The sequence below is a fragment of the Hyperolius riggenbachi genome, chromosome 7 (genome assembly GCF_040937935.1).
Source record: "Hyperolius riggenbachi isolate aHypRig1 chromosome 7, aHypRig1.pri, whole genome shotgun sequence".
NCBI lineage: Eukaryota > Metazoa > Chordata > Amphibia > Anura > Hyperoliidae > Hyperolius > Hyperolius riggenbachi.
The window spans coordinates 302,735,298-302,755,818 of record NC_090652.1 but is presented as its reverse complement, the minus strand read 5'-3'; the positions used below and the strand labels follow the sequence as shown (position 1 = coordinate 302,755,818).

At 44.9% G+C, this 20,521-nt stretch overlaps 1 long non-coding RNA gene across 6 annotated transcripts in view; it reads left to right on the top strand.

Annotated features, from left to right (window-relative positions):
* LOC137525897 (uncharacterized) overlaps positions 1 to 20,521 on the top strand; it is a 110,879-nt gene that overhangs the window by 78,217 nt on the left and 12,141 nt on the right. For all 6 annotated transcript variants that reach the window (XR_011023054.1, XR_011023050.1, XR_011023051.1 and 3 more), the window contains exon 3: positions 3,144 to 3,669. This is a non-coding gene — a long non-coding RNA (uncharacterized lncRNA). The remainder of the gene's footprint in view (positions 1 to 3,143; positions 3,670 to 20,521) is intronic.

Here is a 20,521-nt window from a genome sequence, read left to right as displayed (position 1 = left end):
AGGAGTGTTGGAAGCAAAACGTTTCTTCACTCCTGTACATACCGTATACCCTCGCATATAAACCGGCCTGCATATAAGCCGAGGTACCAACTTTTCCCTCAGAAACCAGGAAAAGTTGATTGACTCGCAAATAAGCCCCTTTCACAGTAGCTAGATGTGCCCCCAGTACAAGTCAGCCTCCATCCCCATAGCCAGATGTGCCCCAAGGATGATACAGCTGTGTCTCAAGGCCCCACTAGATGGCGTCATAGATATGAGACACAGAATTTGCCACACAGGAAGAATCCCCGATCATTGCACCACTGACACATTGCTTGCAGGCTCGGCTCTACAAGCCAAGGCACACAGGTAGTCCTGACTGAGCAGCGCACTATGCACACCATGTTGCAAGGGATGGGGGCACAGACACAGCAGGGAGCCAGTAACAAAACCTGCCCGTAACAAAACCTGCTCCACCAACTGTTCTGCTCCACTGACTCGCATGTAAGCCGAGGGGGTAACTTTTCAGCACATTTTTTGTGCTGAAAAATTAGGCTTAAATGCGAGTATATACAGTAAATTAGTGGTGTGAAGAATATACAGTTTCAAGGGCGTTACTACAGAGGAGCAGCCCCTGCAACTGCAGCGGGCCCAGAGGTGTGGAGGGGCCCCCAAATAATTACCATACCTCCCTGTGATACTCAGATACAGATCAGGTAGTTTTGTGGCTACACGCTGGATTCACTTTACAGGAGCCTCTAGGCACAGATGTCCTCTAGACTTCTCCCTCCATGAACCTGCAAACCCCGCCGAACCGCACCGCAAGTGTGCTGGCTGGTCCAGCTGTCACTTCTCCCTTACTTCCCCTGCCCAGTGTAGGTAGCTGCTGGTGTCCCTTAGTATTAGGTAGCCAGAGGTACCCTGTCCCTCAGTATTAAAGAGAACCCGAGGTGGGGTTCTTCCATCGCAATCCATATACAGAGGCTGGGTCTGTCTATAGAGCCCAGCCTCTGTTGCTAGTTAGTTTCCTTCAAAGCCCCCCCCTGCGCGCTGTCAGACCCCTTAAAGCACAGCCGCGCTGGCGACACGCAGCGTGTTTACCTCACTACTGTCAGTCTCGGCTGCTCCCCAGCCTGCTGAATCGCTCTGGTCCCGCCCAAGTCCCTTCCCTCGCCGCTGATTGGTGGGAAGGGACGCGGGCGGGGACCGGAGCGATTCAGCAGGCGGGGGAGCAGCCGAGACTGACAGTAATGAGGTAAACACAGCCGCGTAGCGCGGCTGTGTTTTATGGGGTCTGACAGCGCGCAGGGGGGGCTTTGGAGGGAACTAACTAGCAACAGAGGCTGGGCTCTATAGACAGACCCAGCCTCTGTATATGGATTGCGATGGAAGAACCCCGCCTCGGGTTCTCTTTAAGTAGCTAGTAGTGCCTGAAGGGAGATCTTGTCAGTGGTATGCCTAGAGCTGAGTGAGTAACCTCTCATTTATGCTGTGCTCGGGACTCTGCATAGGGGAGGAGGGAGGAAGGCACTGGGGGAGGGGAGTGAGCCGCCTTTCCATCATCCGGCGCCTGTAGGCACATGCCTACATTGCCTTATGGTTGATCCGGCCCTGGCTACACGTTAGTCATGGGCGTGAAGATCCCGAGGTCACCCTTATGTTATATTACCCTTGTAAGATGGACCCCCAGGCTGGGAGGTTCACCCAGGAGAGGCAAAGTAAGTATTTGATCCCTTGCTGATTTTCCTTGCTTACCCTCTGACCGAGAATTGGCCAGTCTGTAATTGTAATGGTAGGGTTATTGTAGTTAGTGTGAGAGACAGAATAACAACAAAAAGAACCTTCAAAAATTCCAAGCCCCATAGTCAGAGCTTGATGTGCATTGTAATAAGTGAAATAAGATTTCAGGCTCCCAGGTGTCTTCACTGTATGCAGGTAACAAGCTGACATTAGGAGTACCCTCTGTAAGGGAGGGCTCCTAATCCCAGCTTGTTACAGGACCTGTACGTATAAAAGACGCCTGTCCACAGAAGCAATCAATTCGATTCTAAACTAGCCACCTTAAAGGGGCGCTATGGCGAAAAATTGTAAAATATGTGCAAACATAGACAAATAAGGAGTATGTTTTTTTCCAGAGTAAAATGAGCCATAAATTACTTTTCTCCTATGTTGCTGTCACTTACAGTAGGTAGTAGAAATCTCACAGAAGTGACAGGTTTGGACTAGTCCATCTCTTCATAGGAGATTCTCAGCAAGGCTTTTATCCTCTATAATAAAACCTTATTGTCTCTGCGTCCCATGTCCCTGTGTGTGTCCCACATGCGCTCTGCACATGTGCAGGGACGCGGAGACACTGAGGGAGAGTGACGCGCGTCAAGGGATGACGAGCGAAGGGGTGGATGGGCCGGCGAGCGCAGGGACGGATGAAGACCAAGTTGCGCCTTGGGCTAGGTCAGGTTCTGGTGCCTAAAGGTCAGGTTTTGGCGCCTAAACTGCCATTCATTTTGCCGCCTTTTTCAAGAATTCATCAAACTGCGCCTGGGGCAAGATACCCGCTTGCCCGCCCCCTAGATCCGTCCCTGGGCGTGCGCGGTTGGGCGTGCGTGGTGGGCGCGCGTGGCGGAAATGTGCGGGCGCATACACAGTGACAGACCTAGCCCGTTTTTAAACGGGCTTAGGTCCACTAGTTCTTTATAAAGATCTTCCCTAAAAAGGATTTAAACAATGATGCTGGCTAGCCTCCCTGCTCGCTACAAAGTTTTTTGGCAGTTGGACAGAGCAACTGTGATTCACTAAGTGCTTTTGAAAATAAATAAATCCCTGAGTATCCCCCCATGAAGAGATGGACTAGTTCAAAACCTGTCGCTTTTGTCAGATTCCTTCTACCTACTGTAAGTGACAGCAACGTAGGGAAAAAGTAATTTATGGCTCATTTTACTCTGGAAGAAACGTACTTCTTATCTGTTTATGTTTGCACATATTTTAAATATTAACAATTTTTCACCATAGTGCCCCTTTAACCTTTCAATGTCAGGGACAAGATTGTAGGCTGGTCTGGTCTACAAGACTATCGCCAAGCAGCTTAGTAAGACGGTAACAACAGTTGGCATGGTAATTGGCAAATGGAAGGAAAACAAAATAACTGTCACTCTCCTTCTGTCTAGGACTTCATGCAAGATCTCATCTTGTTGAGTTGCAATGATCATGAGAATGGTGAAAAAGCAGCCCAGAACTACACGGTGTGAACTTGTCAATGATCTCAGGGCAGCTGGAACCATTGTCACCAAGAAAACCATGGGTAACACACAACGGCTTGAAGGTCTCAAACCTTGCAGAGCCCGCAAGGTCCCCTTGCTCAGGACTGCACATGTACGGGCCCGTCTGCACTTTGCCAATGAACATCTGAATGATCCAGAGGAGAAATGGGTGAAAGCGTTGTGTCCAAATGAGACTGGAATTATAGCCAATGTCAATGGAAATAAATACAAAACAAAACAGGTACTTACCTACGGAGAGGAAGGGCTCTGGGACCTATAGAGCCTTCCTGTTCTTCTTATGGTCCCCTCATTCCAGCACAGTCACCCTGTTTGAATCCCCCACCGTGGGAGGCTGCACAGGCGCAGCATGGAGCCGACCAGGAGAGCAACGGGATAGCTCTACTATAGGATCCAGAGGCTTCCCTCTCTATAGGTAAGTATATATTTTTTGTACTTTCACTTTTTATGTTTTTTGTTGTCATCTCAACTCGCCCTATTTGGAGGAGGAGGAATGCTGCCTATGTCTATGAACCTCAACAACACCATCCCCTGTCAAACATGGAGTTGGACACATTATGCTTTGTTAGTGTTTTTTTTCCCCAAGGGGGTAGGAGACCTTCACCGCATCGAAGGGACAAGGGGAGGGGCCAACGGTCAACCATCAAATCTTGGGTGAGCCACTCCTTCCTTCAGTTAGGGCATTGAAAAAAACCCAAAACACTAAGCCAAAGCAGCATAGGACTTGCTCTTATCACATGACAGCACAGTGCCATTTTTCTTTAGATATGGCCCCTCCCATTTCCCTGATAAGACTAATACTGCAGCAGCGAATGCATCTGATATCACTGCAACCTTATTAGTGCAATAGCGTAATCAAATGCTTATTTTACTTGATTGGATCAAGTAAATTATAGTTTTCCTTAAGAGAGGGATTGCCAACCATAAAATCAGATTTCTATTACCCACTGCTCCGTGTTTATTATGTAGTCTGCATCCTGGCCCTACATTGCAAGCATTCCGATATAATCATAAATGTGTCTGCTGTAATGAATCTTATCTCAGTCAGCCTGGCTCTATTCTCATACTTTGCCAGGGAGAGGGAAGCTAAGAAAAGCCTTGTTAGCTCACTTTCTTCACCTTCCACATTCCTGCTCCTCACTGATTGGCTGAGGGCAGTTCAGTGAAACACAAGGCTGAGAAGGGAAATAGAAGATAAATCACCTCACCACTCTGCAGAAGCTGCTGAAATCCGATCTATGTTCTGCTCACGTGTTTTTACAAAGCAAACTAGATATGACAGTGCAGTTCTACATACACCGTTTCAGGCAGAGGAGAAATAAAGAGAGTAAAGGAGGAAATTACATCAGGATTGGCTCCAGTCAGAGGCAGTAAAGATGAAAAATGCCTGGAACAGTTTTCTCTTTATTTGCTATATAACACTAACTGAAATCAAGATTTGGGCAGTACAATACATTTGTTATGTAAGTAGAAAAAGTATTTATCTACTTATTTATGTGTTTTTTCTCCCTGGGATAGTATGGCTGGACCCTCATGCTTTAAAGAGAATCTAAAGCCAGACACAGGACTCAATATAAAAATCTAAGAAGATTCCAGAGAGGTTTGTGGGCTTCGGACCCACGGCCGGATTTGAGGCAAGGCCACAAAGGCCATGGCCAAGGGCGCCAGGAAGCAAGGGACTGGCACACTCAGGTAGTTAAAGAGAACCTGTACTGAGTAAAATTATTTAAAATAAACACATGAGGTAACTTGAAATGAACATTACATAGTTACCTTGCCATCAGTTCCTCTCAGAAGCTCACCATTTTCTTCTGACAATAATCCCTTCCAGTTCTGACAACATTTTGTCAGAACTGAAATATATCAGTTGCTGTCAGTTATATATCAGTTCCTGTCAGTTACAGCTGAGAGGAGAACTGATGTGTCCATGTTTCCCTATGGCTCAAGTGGGCAATGTTACAGTTTAACAGTGTGCTGACCAGGAAGCTGTTATGGGGTAATGGATATTTTCAAAATGGAGGACGGAGAATTCTATTGATCACAGTGGATAAACAGGACGCAGGAGAGGAAAAATAGATTGAGGAGTAGACTACACAGGAGGTAAGTATGACTTGTGTATGTTTATTTTGACTTTTAATTTTCAGTTCAGGTTTTCTTTAAACTGCCAAACATATAAACCACAGCAATCACAGACCCGGTCCGTGGCCACGCTTCTTTCACAGGGGCGAGCAGTGGAGCATAGGACCGGGGGAGCACAGGATAGGGCGAGCACAGGATGGGGCGAGGGGACTGGTGACTGTGGGCAGTGGCGTAGCTAAGGAGCTATGGGCCCCGGGGCAAGTTTTACAATGGGGCCCCGGAAGCACTCCATACATAACAATTGATACGGTGCACCAAAACCTGCCAAGGATTTCCACAGTGTCAGAGGTACAAGAAGGGAATGCGGAACAGTTTGTTAATGATTACTACTAATCAAAGTATCTATAGAAGTGATTATTATGAGCACAGGACCAATAGAGAGCTAATATAGTGCTTAAGGGACTGCCCCTATGACCCAAGGGCCCCAATGCGGTCGCTACCTCTGCAACCCCTATTGCTAGGCCGCTAACTGTGGGCCTTAGGCAGTAAAATGCACAATCCCGGTCCAGGTCAGAACCCCCTCCCCCCCCCTGCCCTGTTCCCCAGGCTTTAATCTCCTGACTGGGCACCAGTGGTTACTACGGCGACGCCCGCTATCATGAACAAACAATTTGAACTTAGACATGCATGGTTGGGCAACTTGAATCTGGGTCCCCTTTAAAGAGACACTGAAGCGAAAAAAAAATGATGATATTATGATATGTATGTGTAGTACAGCTAAGAAATAAAACATTAAGATCAGATACATCAGTCTAATTGTTTCCAGTACAGGAAGAGTTAAGAAACTCCAGTTGTTATCTCTATGCAAACAGGCCATTAACTCTCCGACTAAGTTAGTCCTGGAGAGGGCTGTTATCTGACTTTTATTATCTCAACTGTAAGTGAACTGTTTACTTTTTCTCTGCCAGAGGAGAAGTCCTTACTTCACAGACTGCTCTGAAAGACTCATTGTGAATGCTGAGTGTTGTGTAATCTGCACATATTATAGAATGATGCAATGTTAGAAAAAACACTATATACCTGAAAATAAAAGTATGAGAATATTTTCTTTGCTGCTAAACTTCTAGTAATTATTCATAGTACACAACCAATTCACTATATCATTTTTTTTTTTTCGCTTCAGTGTCTCTTTAAGGCTTACAAGAACACATAATAAATTCAGATAAAACCTGGGGGGGGGGAAGAATAAATGATTTGTGGGAAGATAAACTTCCACCTTTTGAAAATCATTCACTTTTCAAAAGTTAATAAACAAAACCGGCAACACCGACTTATCTGTGCAGAAATGCTTGGGCAAATATTGCTCTGAATGATAATTGCTTCATGTCTAGACACATACGGTTAATGATTGTCGCACAACCTACCCTGTCCGCCAGGTGAGGCTGGCATTGCTCCCGTTACCCGGGACTGGAAAATCGCTGTATGGCTGTTTATTTTTTAATTAAAAAGACCTTGAAGCGAGTTGTAAAAAAAAAAAAAAAAAAGTTAAGCTACATACACACATCCGATGACTGTCGCCCATTGGGGATCGGGAAACGAGTCAGGGCGACAATTCAGGGAACGATGCTGTACAGACACACCCCTAGCCTTGTTGCTATTCTGAAGGGGGGAGGGCTGCAATTGGGTGATGACTGAGTGGCTTCCATCCGTTGGGTGGGGGTTGGGGGAGTGCAGGGGTGTTTGACATCAGGGGCTGTTAAGGATCCGATAGGACAGATCCTTAATGACGGCCGATGTCCGAGCAGAATCAGTCGGTGGCTGCTGTACTCATAGAATGATCATTAGCGGAAATGGTCATTATCAACCATTTTGTCTGATGGTTATTGCTTGTGTGCACATACCTTAAAGCAGGAGGATTAGCCATACTATGCCAGGGGAAAAAAGACACATATAAATGTAGATAAATAAAAATACTTCATCTACTTACATAACAGTATTGTACTGTCCACGTTTTGCCAGTATTTTAAACACACTGCAGTTTTAAATCAAATTTGGTTATGTGGCTGATCCCGCTTTAAGACCTCACCTATTTAGCGGAAAGGCTCTGGATTCCATAGAGCCTTATTGGCCCTCATGGCTCCCCTTTATTAAAGTAAAAAAAAAACATACCGTATTTTTCGGACTATAAGACGCTCCGGACCTTAAAACGCACCAAAAGCGGAGGGAAAAATAATATACTAAGCCTGGTGCGTCCATGGTGAAGGGGCATCTTGTAGTTGTTCTCCCTCCCAATTATTATGTCCTCCTGTGTCCCCTTCTGTCCGTCATGTATCCCCTTCTGTCCCTCATATGTCCCCTACTGTTACCCCATGTGTTCCCTACTGTCCCCCCATGTGTCCCCTTCTGCACCCCATGTGTCCCCTTCTGACCCAAATGTGTCCCTTCTCACCACCAGTGTGTCCCCTTCTGTTCCCCATGTATCCCCTTCTCTCCCCTTCTGTTCCCCCATGTGACCCCTTCTGTCCTCAGTGTATCCCCTTCTGGTCCCCCATGTGTCCCCTAGATGTCCTATTGTGTCCTCCACTCCCCCGAATAATGTAAAGCAGCAGCGGCACGGCTCAGTGTGGTCACCTAACCCATCAGCTCCAGCGTTGATCAGAGACCTCTCTTCTGATCGCGTCATCAGCAGAAGCTGGCACTAGGGGAGCTGTAAGGGAGAAGAGAGGTCTCTGATCACCGCTGGAGCTGATGGATTAGGTGACCCCACTGAGCCATGCTGCTACTGATTTACATTATTCATGGGGAGCGGAGGAGGGAGGACACAATACTCCCCGACATTGCGGCAGGTCGGCAGTTCATATCGCCGGGCGTTCGTAAGTCGGGGATTCCCTAACATTGGTCATATAAGACACAGTGTCTATTTTCTCCCCATTTTTGGGTGAGAAAAAGTGTGTCTTACTGTATATGTCACAAAATACAGTAATTACCTAAGAAGTAACCTGCAAGCAGCTTCCTGCTACTGCGAAGGCATTGGACCATACTCATGCATGCGCAGTATGGTCGGGCTTGTACACAAGTGAGTGCGTAGCCACTATCCAGAGGCTTCCCTCTACTGAGGTGAGTATCTTTTTGCGGTGGCTCTTCAGACGTGCTTTAGCTGGAAGGTACAATAAAGCATTCTTGAAACAGCAGGAACTTGCCAGTTATCGCTAGAAGTCATGTGATCATTTGCCTTAGCTGCACATCACATGACAGAGCACAACATGAGGAGTTTCTCTTTGCGGGGACTTTCTTTTTTGATTTTTTTTGATTTTATAAACCCAGAATAATAATGCGATGCTGTAACACTGATGTGTGCCATACTGATTCATGTCAAGTGAATTGTTATGACAGGTCCTCTTTAATCCCCGTCCAATATCCGTAGCCCAGAATGTTCACTCATTATCTGGACTTCCACTCCGCCCTGGCAGCCGACAGACTTTTATATTAATGTTCTGCAGATGGCGTTAATAAATTATTGTTCTGGATAAAAGCTCCTGGCATGTGAGCAGCCACATTGGAGATAAGAGCAAAGTCCAAGCTTGCAAAGTAATAAAACATATCGCAGTGGAGATAATCAGAATGCAAAAACCATTACCGCTTCATTTCGGGCGGACGTGAAGTGCCACCATTTCATCCAGTTACGTAAACATATTTGCTTTTTAAAATATTAGTTAATAAATCTAGATATGTTTTTTATGCAGCTAGCACATTCTGCTGGGTTCTCCCTCCTGCAATCTACTGTAGGTTACAGCTGCTCCCCAGTGGCTTTCGCTACACTGGGGCACTAGCGCCTTCTGGAAATCACTATGCCCCCCTGAGTGCCCCTCCCCCTGCTCAGTATCATACAGTCAACTGTTTCCAGGATCCAGGAGCGTACAGTGAACAGGATATGGTCTGTAAAAAACTCTCTATGTCAGCCTATGTAGGCATTAAGTAAATGAAGTGTCTTATCTATTTGTCATAAATACCTTACAATCCTTGCAAGATCCCTTATAATAATTGTATCTGGATGACACTTATATTTGCACACAACAACATCTCTATCCACTTCTGAATGTAGTCAACAGCGCTAGAGTCTGAAGAATGCTTACTACCGGTAGCTGAAAGCTTACTTTTTTTCTAATTAATTAGCCAATACATGGTATTATCCTGATTAAAAACGTCCTGTCTGTAAAATACAAGCCCTAGTCTGCAGCAATGCTTAGCTAGTAGCTACTAAGATAAGGAATTACATACACCGTGTTCCTCCCCCTCCTGACCGTCCCTCTCCCCTCGTCGTCAGACACAGGTTGGGGCTGGAATAATTTGTCTGTGATCTGTCCATTCAGGAGCAGCTTGCTAACTAGTAAGGATTAAGGCATGCCAGCCAACTAGACAAGTACATCTGCAGGTAATTCAGGTTTTTTTTTTTCATAATAGCACCATCATTTGGACAGTCTGTTCTGCTCAAAAGCCTCTGCATTCTGCTTGCGATGTTTACATTTGGCTCCTATCGATGTTGAACTACTAAGCCTTAATTTTATCACCTAAGTTAGGCAAAAAAATATGCTTGCCATACAAACATCGATTTTGATCACCAAAGGGGCACCAACCAGCCATCATGCCAACGTCGTGCTCCCCTCCCCCCCCAAAAAATGTGAAGCTTGAGCCACCACTGCTACTCTCAGACTGGAGAGAGGGAGGAGCACTGTTGTGCAGCCAATCTTTTAATGTCACCTTGCATGTGGGAGGAGAGAGACAATGATGACTCACTAACGTGCTGCTGCTTTTCACAGTCTGATCAGCATGTTCTGACCTATTGCTGAAAGAAAATGCAGAAGAGTTATGAATTCTGAATGTTGTAGCGAGCAAGCCGCTTTTGCAAATACAGTACTGTATTCCATCCATCGTGTTTGCGCTTTCCACCTGCTGTATTTGCATATTCCATGTTTCGTAACACGCATATGCCATCATCTTGATGTATTCGAGAAAGCAGCCAGATTCCTGTCTCTTCTGCCAAATGATGTTTACCATACAACTTAATAGATGCAACACAATAACAGTGATAAACTGGATAATTCTGGAAGCTTTATGCTGGATGGAAGGCAGGGTGATACAGATTACAGAAGAAACATGTAACAGAATAAATCTCTCCTCTTTGAGATACTCTATAGTGTTTCAGTGACAGTATTGATGGCAGGGCCGGTTCTAGTAAGTTAGGGGCCCCAGGGCAGAATAAATCCGGGGACCCCCCAATAGACACCCCCCCCCCCCCAACCAAAAAGCAGCATTAGGGGCCCTTTTTTGCAACAAATTTCCCTCCTGGACCCCTGAGCTGGCTGCTGACCCTCCTTCCCAATAACCACCCAACTTAAAGGGGAACTGAAGAGAGAGGTATATGGAGGCTGTCCTGTTTATTTCCTTTTAATCAATACCAGTTGCCTGGCAGCCCTGCTGGTCTATTTCTCTGCAGTAGTATCTGATTAAAACCAGAAACAAGCATGCAGCTAGTCTTGTCAGATCAGACTTATAAGTCTGATCCACTGAAACACCTGATCTGCTGCATGCTTGTTCAGGGGCTATGGCTAATAGTATTAGAGGCAGAGGATCAGCAGGGCTGCCAGGCAACTGGTATTGTCTAAAAGGAAATAAACATGGCAGCCTCCATATACCTCTCTCTTCAGTTCCCCTTTAAAGTGGATCCGAGATGAACGTTTACTCATTGCTTAATTGTGTTCTTTTCCTATTGTTTATAGGGCATTCCTCAAGCCAAATACTTTTTTGTTTTTGTTTTAATACTCTAATTCCCTATAAACGAAATAAGCCATGCCCACAGGTTTTCAGAGCGCCTAGTTGGCAGTAGCAAGGGCTCATGGGAGCTCAGTCTGGGTAGGAGGAGGGGAAGGTGTTACTAGCCATTGATTTCAGAGGCAGAGGGGAGGAGGAGCGGGGATTAGGCTGATGGCTCAAGATGCAGATAAGCCTGCCTCTGTGTAATGTTTACAAACAACATGGCTGCTGTCATTGTATCACAGAAAGACATAATCATATTCTATTAAAGCTGTTTGCAGCTAGATTTGCTGTGTAAACTATCTAAACTTTACATAAGATATATAGACAAGTTACTTGTTATAGTTAGTTTTTCATTTTGGATCCGCTTTAACGGTTTTCACTGGGGCCCCTGCTGAGTCTTTGGCAGTGTAGTGTATCAGCTGCCCTCCAGCACAGGTGAGACGCTGCTCTGTCAACGACTCTGCAGAAGCCCCAGGGAGCAACAGTTAAGATGGGATGGAGATGCCTTGGGAGCCCTCTGGGGCAATTTCCCCCTTTGCCTCTATGGTAGCGCTGGCCCTGATTGATGGAGCAGAGTGTTGTGTGCATGCAGATAGGCACCCAGTATAGCAAACTACAACTCTTTACAGAAGAAAACATGCAGAGATAAATGATACACCACTATCAGGAAGTGCAGCTTACTTAGATCAGAGAGGAACACAGAATGAATACAGGAAGTCACGATACCATAGAGATCATTGCGTCATTTTAGAGACAGTGACATCTTATGGTTGCTTTACTATACTGCAGTTTAGGTAATTCTGTTGATACTACCAACAAGTATAAGGTTGTTGTTGCAGTGGTGTCACACTATGCTGGGCCAGCCGCAACAGGAAGCATATCCGATGCACTGTCCCCAATATGGCGGTCCACTGGAGAGTCTTACACTGTCTGCATGAAAAAGCATGGTGTCACAAAGAAACAACTTTTGAGATAAGAAAAACGAAACAAACATAGAACATTTATATCGCGCTTTTCTCCTGGCAGACTCAAAGCGCCAGAGCTGCAGCCACTAGGATGCGCTCTATAGGCAGTAGCAGTGCTAGGGAGACTTGCCCAAGATCTCCTACTGAATAGGTGCTGGCTTACTGAACAGGCAGAGCCGAGATTCGAAGCCTGGTCTCCTGTGTCAGAGGTAGAGCCCTTAACCATTACACTATCCAGCTACCACGCAAGAAAGAGGGCACACCCCTGCCACACCTCTAACCACACCCCCACCATACCCCTAGATTACTGGGCAATGTATGTGAGTTGGCTTTTGACATCCTACTAATCCCTACACAAGCTAATTTTTCTCTTGGATATATCTTAATGGTACATGCTAGGCTGGCTTCAGCATGTAGCATTGTAGTGTGTTGTGTTGGTGGTATAATGGTTAGGATAGCAGCCTACAGAGCGGTAGGCCTGGGTTCGATTCCCAGCCAATGTATGTGAGTTGGCTTTTGACATCCTACAAATCCCTAAGCAAGCTCATTTTTCTGTTGGATATATCATAATGGTACATGCTAGGCTGGCTTCAGCATGTAGTGTTGGTGGTGGTATAGTGGTGAGGAGAGCTGCCTACCAAGCACTAGACCTGGGTTCGATTCCTGGCCAATGTATGTAAGCTGGCTTTTGAAATCTTACAAGTCCCTGGAAGACCAGACCCACCTCCTCCCTCTGGGAAGGGAGGAAGGACAAAGGGAACAGTCAATAGGTTCTATGGGCTACCATTGAGCAAAAGGTTCCATTTGCGATTATTTTAATTCTTCCGCCGGAATCTGGAATTCCGCGGAATTTGGCAAAAATCCGGCAGAATTTTAATAGCAACGGAATTAAGCGCTGGCGAAATCCGCATATTCCGGCGTAAAGGAATTTGCGCTTTCCGATCATTCCTACTATCGACTATCCAGAGGCTTCCCGCTACTAAGGTAAGTTTCATTTTTATTTTATTTTTTTCCTTAAGAGGTTCACTTTAAGTTATTAGACGTGGAGCATTAGAACAGAAGTGATTGTTTAATAGATAATCAAGATTGCAGTCTCTGTATTCCTCTCACTTAAAGGAAATCTGAAGTGAAAATAAACGTATGATCTAATGATTTGTATGTGTATTACAGCTAAGAAACAGAACATTACTAGAAAAGAAAATAGTCCCATATTGTTTCCAGTACAGGAAGAGTTAAGAAACTTCAGTTGTTATCTATGCAAAAGAGCTTCTCTGAGTTCTCTGCCCCATCTTGGGTCAGCTACAGTGCTGTTTTTAAAGAGAACCAGAGATGAAGCACCCTCTTGTATTTTACCTTATACATCAGTGGGAACATGATAGTAACTACCTAATCTGCTCTTTGTTTCATTGTTCTCTGTTTAATCTGATAAGAAACCCCGACTGAGCACTCAGTCTAGCTTTGCTACGGAAAGATTATAGCTGAGTCTGTCTTCTCTGGTGTCTCTTCAAACCCAAGCCTGCCCCCTTGTGGCTCTGCTATAATGACTCAGGTATAATTATTCCCTGCAAAGCCAGACGGAACGCTCAGTCCGGGATTCTTATCACAGCTGATAAGACACTTTTAGCAGTGAGGATGAAACAGAGAGCATGGTAAGTGTTTTCTCTAATGTTCTTACTGATATATATGGTAAAATACACAAGGGTGCTTCGTCTCTGCTTCCCTTTAACGCTAAAACATATACCTCAAAGAAACAGTGAAAGGTAACTTCAGATAAGGTTTTACTGCATGAAAGGACTAAGGGTCATTAGCTCTGCTCTGTTTCATAGTTTAAAGGGAACCTTAACTGAGAGGGATATGGATGTTTCCTTATAAACAATACCAGTTGCCTGACAGTGATGCTGATCTCTTTGGCTGCAGTAGTGACTGAATCACACACCTGAACCAAGCATGCAGCTAATCAGGCTGACTTAAGTCAGAGCAGCTAATCTGCATGCTTGTTGAGGGGCTGTGGCTAAAAGCATTATAGACACAGGATCAGCAGGAGGGTCAGGCAACTGGTATTATTTTAAAAGGCAAAATCCATATCCTTCTCAGTTTAGGTTCCCTTTAAAATACAGAGTGTAGTTTGTAACCTGCACATATTAAAGTATGTTGTAATGGTATAAAAAAAGAGCTATATAACAGAGAATAAAAATATGAGACTCTTTTCTTTGCTACTAATGTTCTATTCCTTATCCGTACTACACATACAATTCATTATATCATAAAAAATGTTTTTCGCTTTAGTCAGTTTAAGTAAGAAGTTTTAAATCAGGATGATACCATTTATTGGCTAACTAAAAAGAAAAAGAATAAGCAAGCTTTCGGCTTTGCAGCCTTCGTCGGGCTTATGTCCTGTATGTAAGCCCGATGAAGGCTGCAAAGCCGAAAGCTTGCTTATTCTTATTCTTTTTAGTTAGCCAATAAATGGTATCATCCTGATTTAAAACTTCTTACTTTTACTGATGGCTAACACGGTACAACACCCTACTGCTACTACTTTAGTCAGTTTAGTGTCACTCTAAGGCAGGGATGATCGTAGTGAACCAACTACGCCACGCTGTAAATACGCGTAGTTTGCCGCAATTGCGCTTCACCAAACTACGACTTCTAAATCAAATTTCAACTACTGATGCATTTCGTATTTCTGGGCAAGCACAAGCGGAAATTTGAACCGTACGCGGAAAAATAGACGCGTTTACCGCATTCGTAGTTTACTTCGCAATACACATGTCAACTACGTGTACCATGCGTAAACTACACAGAGCGGTACTTCACTGTGCGTAAATGCGTAAGTGTAGTTTTGAAACTTCGCCTACGAACTATGATGCATAGATGCGAACTACGACGCGTATATTCGCACTTGCGTAGTTACTGTTCATCCCTGCTCTAAGGCTCCCTTTAATTCCTCTTAGCTTAGACTAAAAATCTACTCAGCAGCACTGAAAAGGCTTGGTGTTTCTTTAACAGTTTCATAGCACCAGAACTTTGTTTTTCTTACCCAAGCCTCATTTTGCTAGCTGCACAGTAGCTAAGCTCCGACCATCAAATAAATCTAACCGGGCTTTTTTCCCCTGAGGGAAATGCATGATGGGATTTCTGATGTTGTTCTAGTTGTCTAGTGTGCACAGCTGGGACTCGGGGTGATCAGGACACAGGACATTTGGAACTGTGTCTCATTCTCCCTGTCCCCTCCTTTCAACCAAAAAGATGGCTGCCCTCATGAAATCCCAAACATTTGCCTGTTCTTTTAACTACAACAGGGTGGGTAAGATATTATATTACCTATCTATTTTAATTAACATAACTAATGTAACTTAATGACAGTATGTTTGTATAGGCTGAACTTCCTCTTAACCTCCCTGGCGGTTAATTTTTTTTGCCAAATTGGCAAAAAAACTTTTTTTAAAAAAAAGTTTTTTTGTTTCATGTAAATCTACCAGAGTGGTAGCTACATGAAACACCACTAGAGGGCGCATGTGTCCCTCTAGTGCGATCGTCGCCGGCATCTATAGCAAACAGGGGAACGCGTATACAACGCGTTCCCCTGTTTGGCTTCTCCTGTCGCCATGGCGATGATCGGGATGACGTCATGGACGTCAGCCGACGTCCTGACGTCAGACACCTCCGATCCAGCCCATAGCGCTGCCCGGAACTCATTGGTCCGGGCAGCGCAGGGCTCTGGCGGGGGGGGGGGGCCCTCTTTTGCCGCTGTGTGCGGCCGATCGCCGCAGAGCGGCGGCGATCAAGCTGTGCGCACGGCTAGCAAAGTGCTGGCTGCGCGCACAGCAATTTACAGCATAAAAATCACCCCACCAGGGGCTGAGATCTCCCCCTGCGCGGCATAGCCCGAGCTCAGCTCGGGCTTACCGCCAGGGAGGTTAAGTACTCCTACAAATGAGGGTTGGCTAGGATCTGGGGCACAGTGTTTCGCCCTGCAGATCAATACATACATATAATAAATGTTTCCCTGTAACGCTAATATACAGTAAACTCACAGGTGGGTACAACGCTTCGGAGCATGTAACAAGCTGTACATCATGTCCAAAATTAAGCTTGAAGACAATTTGAAAACATGAGTAATGCTGTGTAAGCTTAGCCTAGAAGCCCCAGGCGTGGCATTCTCTGTGTAGTCACCAGCGCCGCTGCTGCTATGCCTTGTGTAGCAGGTACATTTATTGCTTGGGGCCATGTACCATGCCTTTGCTGTTTTTACATATTAGTAGCAGTAGGGTATTGTACCGTGATAGCCATCAGTAAAAGCAAGAAGTTTTAAATCAGGATGATACCATTTATTGGCTAACTAAAAATGAATAAGAATAAACAAGCTTTCGGCCTTGCAGCCTTCGTCGGGCTTATATCCTGTTAGTTTGCAAGCTGGTGGTACAGACAGCTATATACATGCAACATCAAAAGGGAAAACAGATATTCTTTTCAAGCATAAATACATGTCATTAAGATGCCTTAATTTAAACAGACCATCTCAGTGGGGTTAGAGGTTGTTAGGTAAGATAAGGATCCTTATGCTCTACACGTTATCTCTTCTTACTATTTGTGGTTAGTGATGAGCACAATTTTTCGTACAAACGTAAGTTCGCATTGAAATTCACAATTAAATTTGTAATTGTAATCCTTCGTAATTTTGTGTACATTTTCACGTAATTTTCATGTAATGTTGTGCCGACTTTAGCGGATAACAGCAAAGACTCCTCACAATCTATTGTCACGTATGCTTAGGAGAATAGTGGCTACAAGTAAAAAAAACATGCTGATTTTTGAGAAAATCAATTTGAAAAATGTGAAGAAAAACTGTCGATTTTCTCAAAAACTACAAGGGGCTTGATTCACAAAGCGGTGCTAACCTACTTAGAACGTCTAAAGTCTTTAGACATGCTAACAAGGGTGCTAAGTAGGTTAGCACCAGATTTCTCAATCAGATCGCGCACAAAGTTTTGCGCGTGCAAAGTCCTAGGCGTGTGCTAAGTCCCATAGGCTTTAATGGGCACTTCGCGCGGAAGTTTTAAAGTTTTACGCGCATAAAGTTTTACGCGCGAAAAGCTCGTTTAGACGTGCTAAGGGGGTTTTCACAGGCGTGCTAACAGTTAGCACTGCTTTGTGAATCAAGCCCCAGGTCTTTTTGAAAAAAGTGTTTTTGTTTTTTTACTTGTACCCCCATTCATCTTAACATATGGAGCGGTTTTGGTGACAGTAGCTTCTATGAGGGCTTTGCTATTCACCACTAAAGTTGGCACAAAATTACGTGAAACTGTATGTGAAATTACGAATGATTATACAAAATAAATTGAATTTACAAATCGTCATTAGGTATAGGCATGATTTCAAAAAATGTATGCAAAATTTAATCGTATTACCTGATTACGATTATCACTATTTGTGGTAATGTGCGCAGTCAGGCAAACTCCTGATACACATGGGAGAATAGTTAAAGAAAACCAGAGATAAATAAAACTGTTGTTTTTTACTTACCCGGGGCTTCCTCCAGGCCCATAAGCATGGATGCGTCCCTCGCTGTCCTCCCGCGTGCCTCCCGCGGTCCGGACGGAATCCTCCGTGGTGGTAACTTATGGTAGTTGCTTGAGTCATGTGACCAAGCACTCGGTGTGAAGTATGGAGGCAACTTATGGTAGTTGCTTGAGTCATGTGACCAAGCACTCGGTGTGAAGTATGGTGGTAACTTATGGTGGTTGCTTGAGTCATGTGACCAAGCACTTGGTGTGAAGTAGGGTCGTAACTTATGGTGGTTGCTTGAGTCATGTGACCAAGCACTTGGTGTGAAGTAGGGTGGTAACTTATGATGGTTGCTTTAGTCATGTGACCAAGCACTTGGTGTGAAGTAGGGTGGTATCTTATGATGGTTGCTTGAGTCATGTGACCAAGCACTTGGTGTGAAGTAGGGTGGTAACTTATGGTGGTTGCTTGAGTCATGTGACCAAGGACTCGGTGTGAAGTATGGTGGTAACTTATGGTAGTTGCTTGAGTCATGTGACCAAGGACTCGGTGTGAAGTATGGTGGTAACTTATGGTAGTTGCTTGAGTCATGTGACCAAGGACTCGGTGTGAAGTATGGTGGTAACTTATGGTAGTTGCTTGAGTCATGTGACCAAGCACTCGGTGTGGAGTATGGTGGTAACTTATGGTGGTTGCTTGAGTCATGTGACCAAGGACTTGGGGTGAAGCTTATGGTTGGTTAATATTGGTTTATTCTGGTTCATGTTTTGTAAACCCCCAATAAATAAAGGTCTGCAACCTATAAATGGCAAATAAGAGCCGGTTCACCTGGGCGTCTGCTTGACGTTTTCCACGGCCACAGCGCTAGTTGTTAAAGCTAATGGGCAGCGCCTGTACTGTAGTTTACCCTCATTTATGCGAACGCCACGTTCAGATCCTGATTTTTCCCGTAGTTTCAGCTGACCCTGGAAGCACCATGCTGCTTCCAGTGTCGATCACCGCTGCATCTCTGTGTCCGCCTGTGTGGGCGAAAACCGATGAAAGTCGCCAAAAGAACTGTGAACCAGCCTTAAGTGTGTGGGTGTCTTTATTTTTAGTTTAAAGGGACTCAGAGCTGAAAACAGTAAAAAGATTTATACATACCAGGGGCTTCCACCAGCCCCATCCACTCGGATCGCTACAACGCCGCCGTCCTCCGCTGCCCCCCCATGGTACCTAACCCCCTCCTAAACCTTAACCCCCCCAACACAAAGCCTCATATGCGGCTAAGATGTAAAACCTTGGTGCCATCATGCGCCAATTGCATAGCGGCCACTATGCAATGTTGCAATTTGCATTTCCGCAAACTCCCAGCACCCACGATTCTATTGGACACCTCAGGGTGCCGAAATTCGCAGTGCTTGCCGGTAATTGGGCACCAACATCTTAGTCAGTAATAGTGTAAAGGCCGCAATTTGCGTCAAAAACTGCAAATTTCGACGCCCACAGACCCCTGATGGAGGACACCGTCATGCGCCCAAGTTTCCGTTTTCTGCCGCTAATCGCGGCTTTAATCATGGCGGCACCTTTTTTTTTTCAACAAGGGCTCCTGCACCCTTTTCACCTGATTTGGCCATCGTAGTTTTGGTCCACAAATTGATTTACAAATGGAACAGCTTTCATCTTCTCAGTAATGTGTCCCGCCCCCCCCCCCCTGCCGCCACGCCACATCCGATTCCTAAACAGTCCGGCATTCCTGCCGAATAAGTTGCCTCTCGCGCTCTGATTGTCTCGGGCCTCCTTCCAGAAAGCTGTGTTTCATTCATTCTCACACTGGATGGAAAATGTTCATCATTATGCCCTTTAGAGAAGCATTTCTGTGAGCGTCTCTGCTCGTTATTTGCTGGCACAACGAAAGGTCAGCTTTGACTTCTTCTTCCCCTTTGTCAGCAGAAGGCTTGCATCACCTCCTCATCCCCGGCAGCAGGACATATAGAAGAACATACGCCGGGGTGCAGTAATGGAAAGAACAGAGTTTATTTCGCTGCTAAATGCAGGTCCTTCACATACCATGCTGCAAGAGGACAATAGTTCTGTACTCTGTGACGTGTCTTTGTATTGTAGAAGGGCTTTGGCGGTTCTTTTTTTTTTTTTTTTTTTTACTTTCAAAAGAGTTTTATTGATAACCATTATAGAATTGCAGTACAAGTTAAACATATAAGTACATAGGAAATACTCATAGGCTTTGACAATAGTCTATTACTATTTATACACATGTTCGGTATAAGGGTTGTGCTGCAAGGTTGCACGTCAGATGAATACAGGTCCATTCATACTTTTAGCTTATGATGTCCATGTTTTAGACTTGTTTTTTGTTATAGGAGTAGAATGTTCTCTGTATCCATTAAATCCAGACCCTATTCAGGTCCTTTAGGTATAAATGAGCTACCTCCTTTTGACTTCTTGTTAGTCTGGATTCTTTTCCTTTTAAAACTTAAAAATAACAACAACAATAAAAAAAAATGGCTTTGGCGGTTCTTGTTGGGACCAAGAGCACCTAAACAAGCAGTAGAGAGAGACTAGGTGCGGTATCCTTAGGTATAGCGCGGGGGGAAAATGTATACAGTATAAGATTATATACTCACAAAGGTGGGTTGCAGATAAAGGTCGCAACCTCGGCACCTCCTATTGCTACCCCACTGAATCCAGCTGGGCAGTAGTGTTGTCCGGATCATGAACGATTCTGATCTTTGATCCGGATCTTTTTTGTGAGTCGAATCACCCGGATCATTCGTTCATTGTAATGATCCGGATGATTCGACTCACAAAAAAAGATCCGGATCAAAGATCCGAATCGTTCATGATCCGGACAACACTACTGCCTAGCTGATAGGCTCTGGGGAAAACACTGGACTGAGTCTT